Source organism: Typopeltis vanoorti, chromosome 2 (assembly GCF_054136105.1).
Source record: "Typopeltis vanoorti isolate ZY-2024b chromosome 2, IOZ_Tvanoo_1.0, whole genome shotgun sequence".
Classification (NCBI taxonomy): domain Eukaryota; kingdom Metazoa; phylum Arthropoda; class Arachnida; order Uropygi; family Thelyphonidae; genus Typopeltis; species Typopeltis vanoorti.
In genome coordinates this window covers 173,471,933-173,487,679 of record NC_143550.1, presented here as the reverse complement: position 1 = coordinate 173,487,679, position 15,747 = coordinate 173,471,933, and positions in this window count along the sequence as shown.

Below are 15,747 nucleotides of genomic sequence, written 5' to 3'. Positions count from 1 at the left end.
GAACTAATACTGTAACTCAGGTAGCTCTCGAATGCATCACTTACTTCATTAATTGGTATCAGTGATATACATAATTGCGATAAACGAGTCCTCTCTCATTAACAGTTTCTCGCTGTGAGATGCTATTTACCCTTTGAGGCAAAATTCAAACAAGACACATTCTCTGTAACACTTTATTTGTCATACCCATTCGTGGCCGGAAATGATTAATAGAGTTCCAGTGAAAGATCATTTCTGGCACCTTCGAGGAGTGTTAATTGCCATTCAAGGAGGTGGGGAAAATGTAAGGGTTATTTTGTGCCGGAAGTTGCTGGAAGTGCACAAGGAGCAACTTTCGTAGAAAGTAGTTATGATAATTTCTACAGCATTAAAACAAATAGCTAAATAAATCATTTTCTATGCTTATCCTACTTCTTGACCGTTCCCAAAAGTCATTACTAACAGAAAGCTAGAAGTCGAATATCACATGAATTCCACATTGGTACAGGAAAGATAGCATCAATATTTGATTTAAAATTAGCCACTAGTGAGATATTTTGAAAAAAAAAAAAAATTTGAGTAACTAAATATTAAGAAACACTCAAGGAAAAAAATTACGTGGTCATCTAAGAACATTTTGTGCCCTTTCATTCACATTTGCATCTATGCATTTTCTTGCAGGTTTGTGGAAACGAAAATTAATCTCAGGAAATTTGGGGAGGTGATTCGTGCTAATTCTCCGCGGATTATAATCGCTGTTCGCTGTTTCACAAAGAAGTTGCAAGAGCTTCTCACAGTTGATTTGACCTCTGTGAACCATATAAAAACTCAAGCACATATCATTACTTGCCTCGCTGTACTTAGCGAAATGTCTTTTAAGTTTACAATGCACTTCAATTCCATTTCATTTCAAGAATAAAATCTTACCTCCAGAGTTAATGATTTCATCAGTGGGAGAAGTCAAGCTTTCTGCGATGTTAGCACTCGTTGGGTAGAATAAAAAAGGAGATGATCTCCAAATTTATTGCTAACATCTCTACGTGCGTTGTATGACTTTACTTTCGCAAAACGAACTGATGAACATACGCAGCTGACACACATAATATATTGCTTCATGGCAATGACTATCTTGTCGTTAATTCTAAATAACTCGAATTCGAAGCCATGCATCAAAAAGAAGTACCGTTTTTCGAAGATGACCATGTTGCACGAACAAGGTCTAATTTGTATTGAAAATAAAAAATTAATTTGAATTTTTATAGGCTCTTCATATACCCATGTTACAACAAATAAATGTTTGCACATAACTTTTTCGTGAATATGTAGGCTTCGTTTTATCCATGAAGGTTGAAGTGGAAGACACTGTTATTCAGATTTTCTATACGTAAGATCTAAACTAGATCGACGAAATGCTTTTTCACTGTAACATAATGAGTGCCTTGAATGTACTCAAAACATTCTAAGTTTTTGAGTGCTATTAATAGAGAACAGAGACAAGCTTATTGTATTGAGTTGACTTAAATTTAGCCACAGTACATAGTTGTATTTCTGTAAATAAAAGACTTAATCATTTTAATCAATGAGCTCTTGTTCTACAATATCATATTAATGCTGTGGACCAAGAATCGTAACACTTATTAACTATTTATTAAAATTATTAAACTCCAACTGATAATTTTCGGCATTTATTGTTTAGTTGAGAGAGGGAGTTGCTAGAAAGTTTAATTTCAGATGAGTTTTGTAATAAAGGTAGCAGTTATTGGCGTTACTCTATCTGTAAATATATAATAGACTCTGGCTGAAAGAATTTTGATGAAATTAGCAACATTTACTAAAATTTGTCAGCATATTTCAATTTCTGATTAAATTAGAATAATTTTAGCATTAGACACGTAGTTTTATTAAATTCTGTAAAAATTTATTCCTACGAAATCCTAATACTGTTAAGTATACTTTGAACCAAATGATTTTCACCACTCTCAATATGAGACTATAACTCTATTGCATAAATGGAGATCTGAAGTGGTAATAAAAAAGACTATTTGATCTCTAGAGAATAGAGTTCAGGGTCTGTCTAAAACTTGGCCCATACAGTGTGCTAATGAGCTATTGGTTTCTGAATTTTCGTGGATGGGATCGTCGTAAACGTTTGGTTAGCTTTTTTCTTCTTCTTGACAGCAGTAGTTGATCAATCTGACTAACGATCTCAATATTATAAGACTGAGGAGAGAGATTGGTTGGTTGAGTGGTTAGCGTACTCGCTCTCCAACCAACAGGTCGCGCTTTCGAATCCCGCTGCGAATATGGATGTTTGTGATTGTCTTACCTTGTACACTGCTATAACCTTTGATATGGCGCAGCATGATCTTTGCTGTCCTTGCGCATTAAAAAAAAAAAAAAAACATAAATCATCATCTCGAGAGATTATTACTATGCATATGCAGTAACAATAATTCGTGGGTATGTATGTTATTAAATCATCGAAAATATAAAAAGAAATAAAAATGAACAAAATTAAAAGGAGTTTATTCCGAGCTTCTGCATCCATTGCCAGTCTGGTGTTTAAGATGTATATGACCTTTTATCCAACGTTAGTCCACACTGTTCCTGACATCATCAGAGAGGTGATCTACTAACTGAACTGCTAAATACATCGATAAGAGGTCAGTTACTAGATCGTAGTGAAGATGCCGTGATAGTGGGCGGATGAACGTCGGCCTGAAAAGTTAATATACTTCTTCAACACAACACAGGAAGTAACAAGACAAGAGGGGGGGGGGGGCTTGGAAATTCCTATTACGATCGTAATAAAAACTATTAAATAAGTTTCATTTTGCTCGCCTTAGCTATAACTGCTTAATTATATCATACGACTTTTTTAAGTCGTTGAGGGAGTTTCGAAGGTTTAGATGAAACCTTTTCACACTGGAGTGTTTATGTTGGAATACATGCAGAATAGAAAACAATAATAAAAAAGTGAATAACAACGTAATTTCTGACAGCTAAATCTTTCTCCCCTAGTAGCGTGGTACTCTGGCAAACCTCCCTTTCTTCCCCTGTTCGCTACACCAGTGTTTCTTAAACTGTGTTCCGAGGAGCTCTAAGCTCCACGAAAACTTGTAGGGACTCCCAAGAGCATACAGATGTTTATAACTTCTACTAGACGTAGATTCTGAAAAAGCCTTTAATCAATGAAGAAAATACTAATTTTTATTAAACAGACATTTCTAAAACAGTTGTTACTTTATTGTTTGCAATATTATGAATCGTATGTTTTCTTGATTTAAACATTTTTAATCAAGAAATTTTTCTTGATTAAAATTATTTTTTATTCATTTTAATTTTTATTCATTTTAATAAAAATCCTTTCCAATAATTTTTATGAACATTTTCTAGGGATTCTGCGAAAAAGAAATATTTTTATGCAGGGTTACACAGCCTCAACATGCTTAAGAGACACTGTGCTGCACCATTGAAAGTGTAGAGAAGATTATATATTATGGCAGAAGTAACTAAGGCTATGGTCCGCGCGGTTAGCCTAGTGGCTTTGCGCTTCGCAACCATATGCCTGAGGAAGGAGTGTCCTAGGTTCGATTCCCGTCGGAGACGTGAGGAGCTGAAGGATCTTCCTCAGCCATAGCCAAGTTAGCCGATCTTGGGCGTGGACAGCAGAGTTTTTCCCGCAAGTTTATCTGGGGTTTTTCATCCCGCAAGCAGGCAAACCGACCCCGTGAACACACAGGGATAGAGCCAAGAATATAGGGATGACCATCCTATCCTATCCTCATACTTTGGTTACGAAATCCAAGCATGCTTGGAAGGTTGTGGGCCTTAAAGGCTTGGAATAGATATGGGGATACATATTGGGATAGATAAGGCTATGAGGTCAATGTAGCATGTCTATTAACCGCGTGTATTCTAGGATAAGTCTATTTAGCTGAAAAAAAAAAGAGAGATGGTAAGATTTCATATGACGCAGACTTACTCGCCATCATCTGTGCCTAAAATGACCTCTTTTAACTCAGTAAAGAGAAAGAAAGCCTAATATTACTGATAAAGCCACCTTTGTCCCGACTTTCAAATATCAAGAATTTAAATACAAAATTTTTATTTTATTATATTTTTATTATATAATCTTTCTTGGAAACATTTTTTTTTTTGCAAGAAAAATTAACTAATTCTGCATTCTTTAAAAATTCACACTTCGGTGCAATTTGTTTAATTAAAATAAATGTGAAGTTTGATTAATATCATAAATATAAAACTGATTACGTATAAGTTTACATATTGTATCTTAACACATATATGGCATAAATGGTACATGGTTCGGCTGCTTTAAAAAAAAAAAAAGACAAATTTTATTTTGCCTAATTTAGCGAGTACAAATGGTCGGACAAATGGTTAGACTATAACCATTTGTAGTCACCAATTTGGGAAAATGACTCAACAAATTTTAAAAGATACCTAAATATCAATTTTATTCAACACTGTCCAGCTAGCATTGAATTATTAATAAAAATTCGAAACATAAATTGAATTACATAGATAATTTCGTGCAAATATTCTAAAATCCCAAATTTTCTTAGAATCTATCCAGCCAAACAAGAGTTGGAGAAAAGCTAACGCTTAAATGGCTTAACAAAAAAGCAGGTAAAATCATATTAAAGAGGAACTGTTATGCCTTTATAACAGGCATGTCAAACACGCGGGCCGCATGAGGCCCGCCGACAAGTAACATGCGGCCCGCCAAAGTTTGTAACCAATATGATTATTTAACTTTCGACAACACCGAATTAAATAAACATATTTAAAAAATTAACATTTCCACTTAAGATTATTTTATTCGCCAAACTACTCTACAATTTCTAAAGTAAATAATGTTATATTTGTCATTTCAAAAAATCTTGTTACACCACTGCATAAATATTCGAATTTTACCGAATTTTAACGAGCAAGTCTACGTACGCGGCTACATCTACTGACCACAGCAATCGGAGGCTAGCCGTTAGCAATTTTCAAGTCGTAAAAAAGTGTAGTGTTTTGTTTATTATTAATAAAGAATTTATAAAAATAATGTCGAAACCTGCAGTCAGTATGAGTAAAAAACGATTAATATAATAGAGCTACTGTAAAAACCATTAACAGCCAGCATGTGCAAGCAATATTGAAAATAACTACGGCTCAACAAATTCAACCAAATTTTGAAGATTTCGTTAATGAAAAACGCTGCCAAGTTTCTTAAAAAAATGATATGCATGATTTTAATTAAATATATAAACTTTATATTTTATATGTATTTTTGTAACATGGTTGTATTTTGTATTTATATACTCTAATATTAATACTGAAAAATCTGTTTCCTCTTTATTTCGAGATTTTTTTTTCTGTTGCGGCCCGCGGCTTGATGTATAATTCTTAATTTGGCCCTTGGAGGTAAACGAGTTTGACATGCCTGCTTTATAAAGATAATAATGCGCATTATATGTATATAAAACAGGAACTAAGCAGCAGTAATCCTTCCTTACAACAGTTATTTGTTATCACATTCAATTGCAAGTCGAAATCATTCACTAAAGGGGAATTTATTCGCGAATGTATTATTAAAGCAGTTGAAGTGTTGTGTCCTGATCAATTAAAGAAATTTAAAAATATAAGCTAATCTCGAAATACCATTGTTAGCGGAATTGATGATATAGCCGGGAACTTAAGGAATCAACTAAAATCAATAATTCCAACATTTCAGACCTATTCTCTTGCAATTGACGAAAGTACAGATGTACGGGGTATCGCTCAGCTGGCTGTTTTTATTCGTGGATGTGATATGAACTTAAAAGTAAGTGAAGAACTTCTAGAAATGATTCCTATGCACGATACAACCACTGGAGTTGATATTTTTGACGCCTTTATGGAAGTTTTGAATGAATACAATTTACCGTTAAAAAATCTAGTTTGTCTTATAAACTGATGTTGCTCCTGTCATGACTGGGGTTGTTAAAGGAGTTGTTACAAATTTAGAAGAAAAATGCAAAGAACAAGGCAATAATAATTTTCAACATTTTCATTGCATTACTCATCCACAAACACTATGCTCCAAAGTTTTAAATATTGGACATGTCCTAAAAAATGTCAGTAAAATTGTAAATTATATTTGTGCACGTGGGCTTAAACATCGCCAATTGAGTAACTTTCTAGAAGATCTAGAAAATGATATAGCGATCTACCTTATTATACAGAAATTAGATGGCTTTCCAGTCAAAGTTTTAAAGCGATTCTTCGATTTGGTGGACGAAATTACCATTATTTTAGAATAAAAAAATTATGAATGTGAAATATCAAAAAATGATCAATGGATAAAGGACCAGGGTTTTTCAGTTGACATTACAAGTCAGCTTAGTCAACTTAATCTTAAGCTAGAAGGCAAACATCAAGTAGTTACTATGTTATTTGACAATATTAACAATTTCAAACAGAAATTATTACTTTGGCAAAAACAAATTCAAAAAGAAAATTTATCCCATTTTGAATGTTGTCAATCATTATTACAAAAATCGCCGAAATTGAAAATTTCAGAATATGCCAATCAAATTAAGTTATAAGAAAATTTGAAAGAAGATTTTTAGATTTTAAGAAATATGAAAATCCGTTTAACCTATTTACTTCTCCCTCTATCGATTGATGTTGAAACTGTTGATGACAATTTACAGTTCGAATTAATCGAAATTCAGTGTGATTTCGTATTGAAACAAAAATATATGGATGTTGGAATTCCAAAGTGCTATAATTATTTATCAGTCGATCGATACCCCAATGTGTTACGTGCAATTAGGCGTATTTTATCTACTGTATGTTCGGTAATACATTTATGCGAACAACTATTTTCAACTTTAAAGAATAATAAAACTGCGGAAAGATCAAGATTAACAGCCAGCATGTGCAAGCAATATTGAAAATAACTACGGCTCAACAAATTCAACCAAATTTTGAAGATTTCGTTAATGAAAAATGCTGCCAAGTTTCTTAAAAAAATGATATGCATAATTTTAATTAAATATATAAACTTTATATTTTATATGTATTTTTGTAACATGGTTGTATTTTGTATTTATATACTCTAATATTAATATTGAAAAATCTGTTTCCTCTTTATTTCGAGATTTTTTTTCTGTTGCGGCCCGCGGCTTGATGTATAATTCTTAATTTGGCCCTTGGAGGTAAACGAGTTTGACATGCCTGCTTTATAAAGATAATAATGTGCATTATATGTATATAAAACAGGAACTAAGCAGCAGTAATCCTTCCTTACAACGATTGTAACAAATATAATTTCAAATATATTTAGACAATAAGAAATAAAAGTAGTCTTCACATTTCTATGTAACATCTCGGGATTTTTGTATTCCCGGAAACTCTCCGTCCTCTTAAAAAAAGTTGGTATCCGTAAAATCCTGCTCCCGCAACTTATGCTAAGTAAGATAAGCAAGACGATCGTCTTGTTTATCTTACTTAAAGTTGCATAAGTTACTGATTTCCTTAGAGATCAGTATGTCTAAAAGACATGTGGAAAGGATAAGAAAAGAAAACAACAATAACAAATAACAAAAAATCTGGACTAGCTTTCCGTACAACAAATGAAAAGCATCAAGTATTCAGGTAGCAAACAGATACGCCTACTGACCAGAATAATTTTGTTAGGAAATTGAAAGAAGCTGCAGAAATGTTACCTAATGAAAACAGGAATAATCTTCCATCAAGTCTGGATTCATTCATCAAAAATCCCAAGCACGCAGATCTCGGATGTGATACATATTATGCCTTAAAGCAGTGGTTCTTAACCTTTTTTTTTTTTTTTTGCCTGGTGCCCTCTTTCCACTATTTGTAAGGCCTAGCGCCTCCTACTCCTTGTTACATTAGGTTAATGACTCAATAAGATAATTATAATACTCGTATATTATTATGCAAACCTAAATTACCATCAACATATTTGAACTGATAGTTAATTAAAAATTAATGACTTTGATACAAATTAATTTTTATTCAAAAAAGATCTAAACTTACTTTATTCAATAAGCCAATCATTAATAGCTACCCTGAGCATGATGAGATCCTGCTAATTTTTCAATACGAAGTCTCAAATTTCCGCTTTCACTTATTTGTAATCTATTTTAGCTAACAGTTGCAACATGATGCTGAATCCTTTCTAGACCAAGTATAAAGAAGGAAAAGCAATGAGCAGTAATTTTATTTCTTGCCAAAGCTGAGGATATTTGCATTGCATGTTTGGCATTTTGCATGGGTATGAAAAATACCAGTGTGGGTATTTTTCATACCCACACTGCTGAAATTGTACTTGAGCTTCAAAATCATTTTTAAGCCAATAAATTCTTCACACAAATTTGGATGAATAGAAGTGGCATCAGAAAGAAATGGATTTATGACGTAATGGAGTATTTTAATACCCCATTACTCATCAAAATCTTTGAATCTGATCATCAAGTCTTCTTTCAATGTCAGAAGACGGAAACAATAACAATCGAAATCTGTATCTAATATTAAATCATCATCTATTATTTGTAGACTTGAGAACTGCAGAACATCTCGTCTTGCGATTAAGTCCAGGACGATTTTTAAATTTGGTCTTTAATTCGTGAAAGTACTCCACATTCTTTTTTGGCTTTATTTGGATGCTTTGTCTTAAATGCTCAATCATTCTTGAAGGCTTCATTCCTTTGTTTGAGAAAGTTTTTTTCACATATTAAGCACATTGGTAACTGCTCATTAGTTATAGACGGAATAACTCCATATTTTCAATATTCACTTGAATATTGACGACAGTTTCTTTTTTCACGCATTGTAATGGGCTACACTACAACACAATATCAACAAAGTGCGCGCACGATACCACGGACTAGATGTAAACTGCAAACCATGGTTGTCAGATGGGCATTAGGAAAAGTAGCAGATAAAGCTTATAAAAGTAGTGGATTCTGCTAAAAATAGCCCAAATTAATTACTTCCAATGTAGAAAATTCAGACCAAAAACTAGCCCAATTACTTAATTTTCAATGTAAAAATTCTAAAAAATAAGAAGCGAATAAATTTGAACAGTATTGCCAGACGCACAACATTCTGAACAGTGCTGTCAAACATACAATATAAATAAGGATGCTAGATTAAATACGGAATTTTTTGCTTTTATTATATTAGTAGTATTATAACGCTTACAGCGTTCACAGCAGCCCCAGGAAAGGGGGGGGGGGGGCTCTACCTCACAGGTTTAAGAACCACTGCCTTAAACCATAATAGTACCTCCTCTTGAATACGATTTTATCAAGCGTTTATTGTTAACCCATTTAACGGCTGATTTCTTTAAAATAACGGTAATCATATCGTTTTTTGATATCTTAATTTGTTAACGCTCCTGAAGAAGTATACTACAAAGTGTATGAAACAATTCGAGATTTTACATCTAATAGAGCAGTTTTATTTATAGGTGTAATATTACCTGAATAGCGGAAAGCACATTTGAATTTCCGAATCATAGAATTCACAGATATACAAATTGGTGTAGGTGTTCAAGATGTCACACGAGTACATCTGATAAATTGAACTGGTTGATGGCGGCATCCACATGTCATTTATTAAGTCTTGGTTCCATTGTAATGCGTGGGTCAGAATCATTTCAGCTATTGTATCTGGCATTGTGCTTTTCTTTAGTTCTGCATCTTTTTTTTTATTTTATTTATTTTTTTTTTTATGTTCACCCATTCTGATTTCTCCTGAGTGGTCTGTCTAAATTACAAAACAAATGCCGCACGTACAATATCTTGTAAATGTACCTTCATCAGCGATGGGTTAGCGTGGCTTGGGTGATCGAAATATAGTTGGAACTCTGTTTAGTGGGAGTAAAAGCAACCTGTATGTCATGCAATTTTAAGATCTCGATATGATATCAATAATTTTTGTTTGAAGGCTAGAAAATATTATTAACGGATCACTTATTTTTGAATGATATAAAATTGTTCCGATTACACAGTATAACATTCAGTGAACTTTATATTTGTTCAGCTAATCTTGGCAAAACAGACCAGAGTCAGCTATACTTAGTAAACTGAAATAAAAAAATTTTCTGAATATACTATTTGTCTGAATATACTGGTCATTAATTCTTAAAACATGCAAATCAACCAGAAAAACCTACCGATTTCTGAAAGTGTATTTTTAGCATGTTGACTTTCAGAAAGATGTAAGACAATGCCCATAATAAGATAACTTCATACAGTTTTTGTTTAAACTTTGTTTATACAACTAGCTGAGAAAATGGAGGAAATCCAGCATAATTTTATTTAACAGCTGAAATTTTTCTAGTTATTCCTTGTTGGGTTTCAATTAGATCTTATTTGTTAAGGTTATGACACATGCTACTAAGATTATGAAGTGATTTTATTATGTTTGTCAAGTTCGTGTGTGTTGTCTCTTTCTGCGAGAACAAAAACATTTTCAAGAGGGGAAAAAAAAATGTTTTCATAACGTATGAGATCAGATAACGTGCCTTTATCTAAAAAAAAAGCTTCTTAAATATTCCTGACATGTATAGGATGTGAAGGAATATTTTGATCTAGACAAGATTTCAACCGAAGTCGCAAGACACGTGCACTTATCATAAGTTTCGTGGGAAGAAATTTATCAAATTATCTTTTTTGGAAAAAGTAAAATGAAAATTTAAATGATTTTATCTTTCAAAGAAGTACACAATCAAAGATTAGCTAGAACTAGACAGAATACAATATTTGCATTTTGTTCTTTATTAGAAAAAATATATTATTCTTCCCACTTCTCACTCTACTGATATAATAACTTTTTACATACTGAATAAGTACTGGGACAGTACTATATTTTTCACATCTCGATAGTGTGAGCACTTTTCTTCTAGGCATTTTTCTAATGGCTTTTGATAGTATGAATATTTCGGACAATTCTTCCTAACAGGACTACCAATATGCTGTTGGACATATGGAGCTGATCCGCAGCTCACGTTCTATTTTCTCCCAACGCCGGACGAAATGGAACTTTGGGATATCGGGTGGGCTACATTTTGTCTAATGGACTGGAGCTCTATGCAAGACAGTCAAGTTTTTTCACTTCATTTTGCTCAAACTATGTTGTAAACTATTGTATGATATGACGAACTGCTGCGTAGAAAGGGACGATCTTTTCTGTAAAACTACCGTTAATGTAGGAAGCACCGCATTATCCAGAACCGGAAGTGTTGCAGATCGGTCAGCGTTCATGCTTCCAGGAACTACAACCAAAGGTCCGAATTCGTACGGGAGAGGCAACTCCTTATCATTATATCTCTGCAATTAAAATGAACACTCGAACGTAAGGCATTTCCCAAATACTGTCAGACCCATTCTCATCTGATCGGAAAAGGAGATATATATATATATATATATATGCCCGTCCATAGTTACTGAAGTCAGTAAGCTGTTCACGTGGTATTGACAAGTGTAATCAACTCTTTAGAGATATATCTTTTTGGCTTATGTGGCAACGTAAAGTTATATGTGACGAGTAGAACATACACATATCAGTAAATTCCTTCTAGACAGGGCAAATTCATTCCGAACCAATTCGTTTTCATATGCGCTCCTGCAATTTCAAAAGAACCCTTCTTTTTTCATGCTATTGTAAAATCCAAATCATCCTGGGAAACTGAAACCAAGGATAACAGTGACAGTGATATCAGTAAAGTTCCTCATTCCGAAATGCAGGGTTCCTAGTAGCAAAGTGGATTCAAACACAAACTCTAAAATTGCTTTTAGGTATTGTAAGATGAAGCTGTATCCAGATTTGGTGGTTTAACAAACTGGAAAATGTGCAGAAGAAAAATACCTACATGTAATACAATTAATTATATAAATTATTATCTATGGTGTAACGTTGCTTTGTGGTGACGCTTCCATAACACGAGACATCCAGAATGAAAATCGTTGTATGTTAAATTCTAGTTGCCTACTAGAGGAATCTATAATTAGAGTATCGGTTCCCAACTGGTGGTACGCGTACCCCCGGGGGTAGGTGCTGGGCCGTTCAGGGGTACACGAAAAATAATCAGTAATGGCGGAAAAACAAGTAAAGTAAACAAAATGCAAAACTTTAGTTATGGAACAATAAATGTTAAGTTTGAATCACCGCTAATGGAGACACTTCAAAACCTCTAGCCATTTATTAATACTAAACTAGTGGAGAGAGCTTTTTCTTACACCTTCATAAAAAATGAGTACCCAACAAGCTTAATGCAAGTCCGGATTCAAGACTATCTTGCATCTTTTGAGCCTGATTTCAAGAAACTAAGTGCATCAAAGCAAGCTCAATGATCTCACCAACAATGTTTCAATCGGCTAGTGATCTGTATACCAATTATTACAGACTTTTTAGATAACACAAATACATATTATTAATAATAAATCAAAAGTTTGTTAAATACTTGATCATTTCATCAATATTTAACATGAAGCTATACTTATTTCTGTGTTACGAATATTGTAAATTTAAATCCGTGGTTTGTACTTTTAGTGTAGTAATTTTCGTTTCCCAACTCATTACCTCATTTCCACTATTTACATTAAGATAGGCACTGAACAAAAGTGTCAGTATTGAAAAACAGCTATTTTAAAAACAAAGGGTACAATTTATAGAAATGGGTTTAAAAGGGATATACAAGTGGAAAAAGGTTGAGAACCACTGTTTTCGATGGATTTCCGATCTCGAACTTGGCATAATCAAGTGGTATCCCCCCCCCCCCCCTGCAGACACCGAGTTCTTAACCCTGTAAACAAGAATAAAGAACCACAGAACTCACGTTATTTCAAAATGAAAGAAATTATCAGTGTTGATGAGGTGAAGTACCGCTGGCAATTTCCAAATAAACATTAGGACTAAAAGATTTGAGTCTACTTCATTTGGGAAATAATACTGTATATACATTTATGTATTAATATAAACGTTTGAATAAATATGAAATTTTGAGGAAGTCCTCAATATTACTCACAAATAAAGATGTAAAAAGACTATTGCATCGAATATCGATATTTCCAGACTTAGGATATTATAGTACCTTTTGCTCTAAATATTTAGCTTGATACCTTAAAATATTTTAAGTAAAAATTGTTAATAGGAGCACTGAATCATGTGTATGATTCACAACCAGCTTAGATCCCGGAATAATAATAATAATAAATTATTATACAGGTACTAATGATGATGCTGATAATAATAAAACTGGCTAATACATTTAGAATTTTTTTAGCGGCGATACATCTGTGAAATATGATGGATGTTTTTCCACCCCTGGAAAGCTTGTAAATCACAACTACGTATACCTTTGGAGGGACTAAGGACCAGATAATCTAAAGTTTTTGGATTATCTGGTTGATTTAGACAACAAACATGGAACTTTTTCAAGGCAGCTGCATCAGTCTAGTAAGTAGGTAATTAGTCCTACACCAAGCGATGAAATTCAACCGACACCCAAAGGCATTCACAAAACGTCCAAAGGGAGGGATGGATCAAAAGCGTAGAAAAGAAACGAAAAAAATTGCAACGCAGTTTACTGAAGACTTATTCTCGCTTGATAAATAACGATCATCCGTATAAAAAGAAAAAACTAAAAATAACAACATTTCTACTGTGTTTTTTTTCCTTCTCAACACAACAAATAACAGTACACAAACATACATAGCCCGTTATGTATGGTTGTGTACTGTACTTCAAATAATTAATCAATATAATTATTTGAAGGAGTGACATTTAGATACTTCATCTCGGTAATCTAATGGATTATTTCTGCGCGTACAGTATGGTTACAAAATACTTCTTAAGAATTAAAACATTAATATAAAAGTAAAACAATCAAGTTGTGGAAATGTTATGTGAGGTGCAAAAAAGATATGGACAGAATAGAAGATACGGCTACTTAGAGAATACAATGAAATGAAGTTTGGTTTTAAAATCTCGTTATTCTTTATCCTGTTGTGCAAGAGAAAGCTTTCTGGAAAGATCATGCAATGTGAATGTGTATGTGTCATAAACAAGGATCACCGCGATATGTCTGTACTTAAACTGTTGTCAGGGTCACCAAGAGTGGGCGTTGGATACTTGCGCAGTGCACTCCGGATGGAGGTGTAACAGGCGCAGAAGAGAATCTGCTTAAGTGGCAGACCGTGTCGCGTGCTTTTAACAGGAAACGTTTCGTGTCATTTTTATCTAGCCACCCTATCGATATGGCAGTGTAATAAGAGCGATACTAATTGCCTTGGACGTTCCCCAAGCGGACATTTATCTTCACCATGTAGTAGGCCTGTGTGTATCGACAACACTCAAGACATGAATTGTTGGACATCCAGCTGTGTATCCGCCTTGAATCGTCCATTTCAACATGTAACACGATCAATCAACACATGCATTGGCTATTGCAGAAGAAATCCATTTTGTGTCGGAGATATTTCTCCAATAACAAACAGCATTTTAGTCGCTTGGCTACTTATGGCTGATATTGCTGCTGGCCTATTTATAACCACAATATAATTGGTTTTTGATGGAGTCAATGAAAATAATTACTATACATATTACAATATTCTTCTCAGGGCATATATAACTAGAGTAACTAGGGAAGAACACGAACGTCATAATAACTTTTCGGCAATGAACGAGTATGTAAAGCATTAATATTTGTGCCTTTTAATTCCGACGACTCTGTGGTGGTGATGGTGGTGGTAGCAGCGTCAAGGCTGGTAAAGCACATGGAAATTCGGATTTGAATTCCGTGATCATCAGTGAGGTAAGGTACTTTCTTCAGGGAGATCCAGTTTTACATCCGTCAACAGACAAACAGGTTTGATTGAGAATAAACTGTAATAGACAGAATACTCTTGAATCCTCTTAATAATCAGTTCCTAGCAATAAGGTTAAATTTTAAAAGAAATTTTATGGCTTTAATCTGTTTGGTCCCTTAAACTGTGAATGAAATGGCCTACAGATCACCTATAAGTCGCCAACCAGGTTGGTCAAGTGATTAACGTACCAACCAACAGGCCGTGGGTTCAAATCTCGCAGTGGATATGGATGTTTGTGGTTATCTTTAGGTGGGAGATGAATTTCATCACCCGATGTAAGACCATGCCCAGCCTCTTGAAAGCTTGAAACGGCTTGATCAGGTTCCAATTTTGGTCTCTAGAGTAGGATTTCGGGATTTTGTAAAAAAATAAATTAAAATTGTTAAAAAACTCGCTTTTCCCCCGCCTAAGTACTAATGTACTATAGGTTTACAAGCTTTCGTGGGTAAGGGACACATGAAAATAATATTTAGTTCTTGAAATCCAGGCGTAATACAGTTAAGTCCTCGCAATTAGTGGTATAGTAGAATATCGTAAATGCTTAATCTGGTTGCAATTTTTTGTTTCTGAAAAGCATTCTTGCAAATTGGAGCGAGTGGCAAGTACAATTAATTCATCTTGTGCACAAGTGCATTCCCATAGTCAAACAGACGCCTTGACTAGTAGGTTCAGAATTTTTATCAGGTACACAAACTGAAAATTACTTACGGAATCTGGAGATTTTAAATGAAGTACTTCTATCCACGCACTTATTCTGCCTTTTAACACTTTTTGTATTTCTTCATGTTCCTCATGACAATTTAACTGCGACAGTACACAACATCCTTGCCATTCATGGTTTTCTTAAGCCAAATAAAAAAAAGCAAATCACATC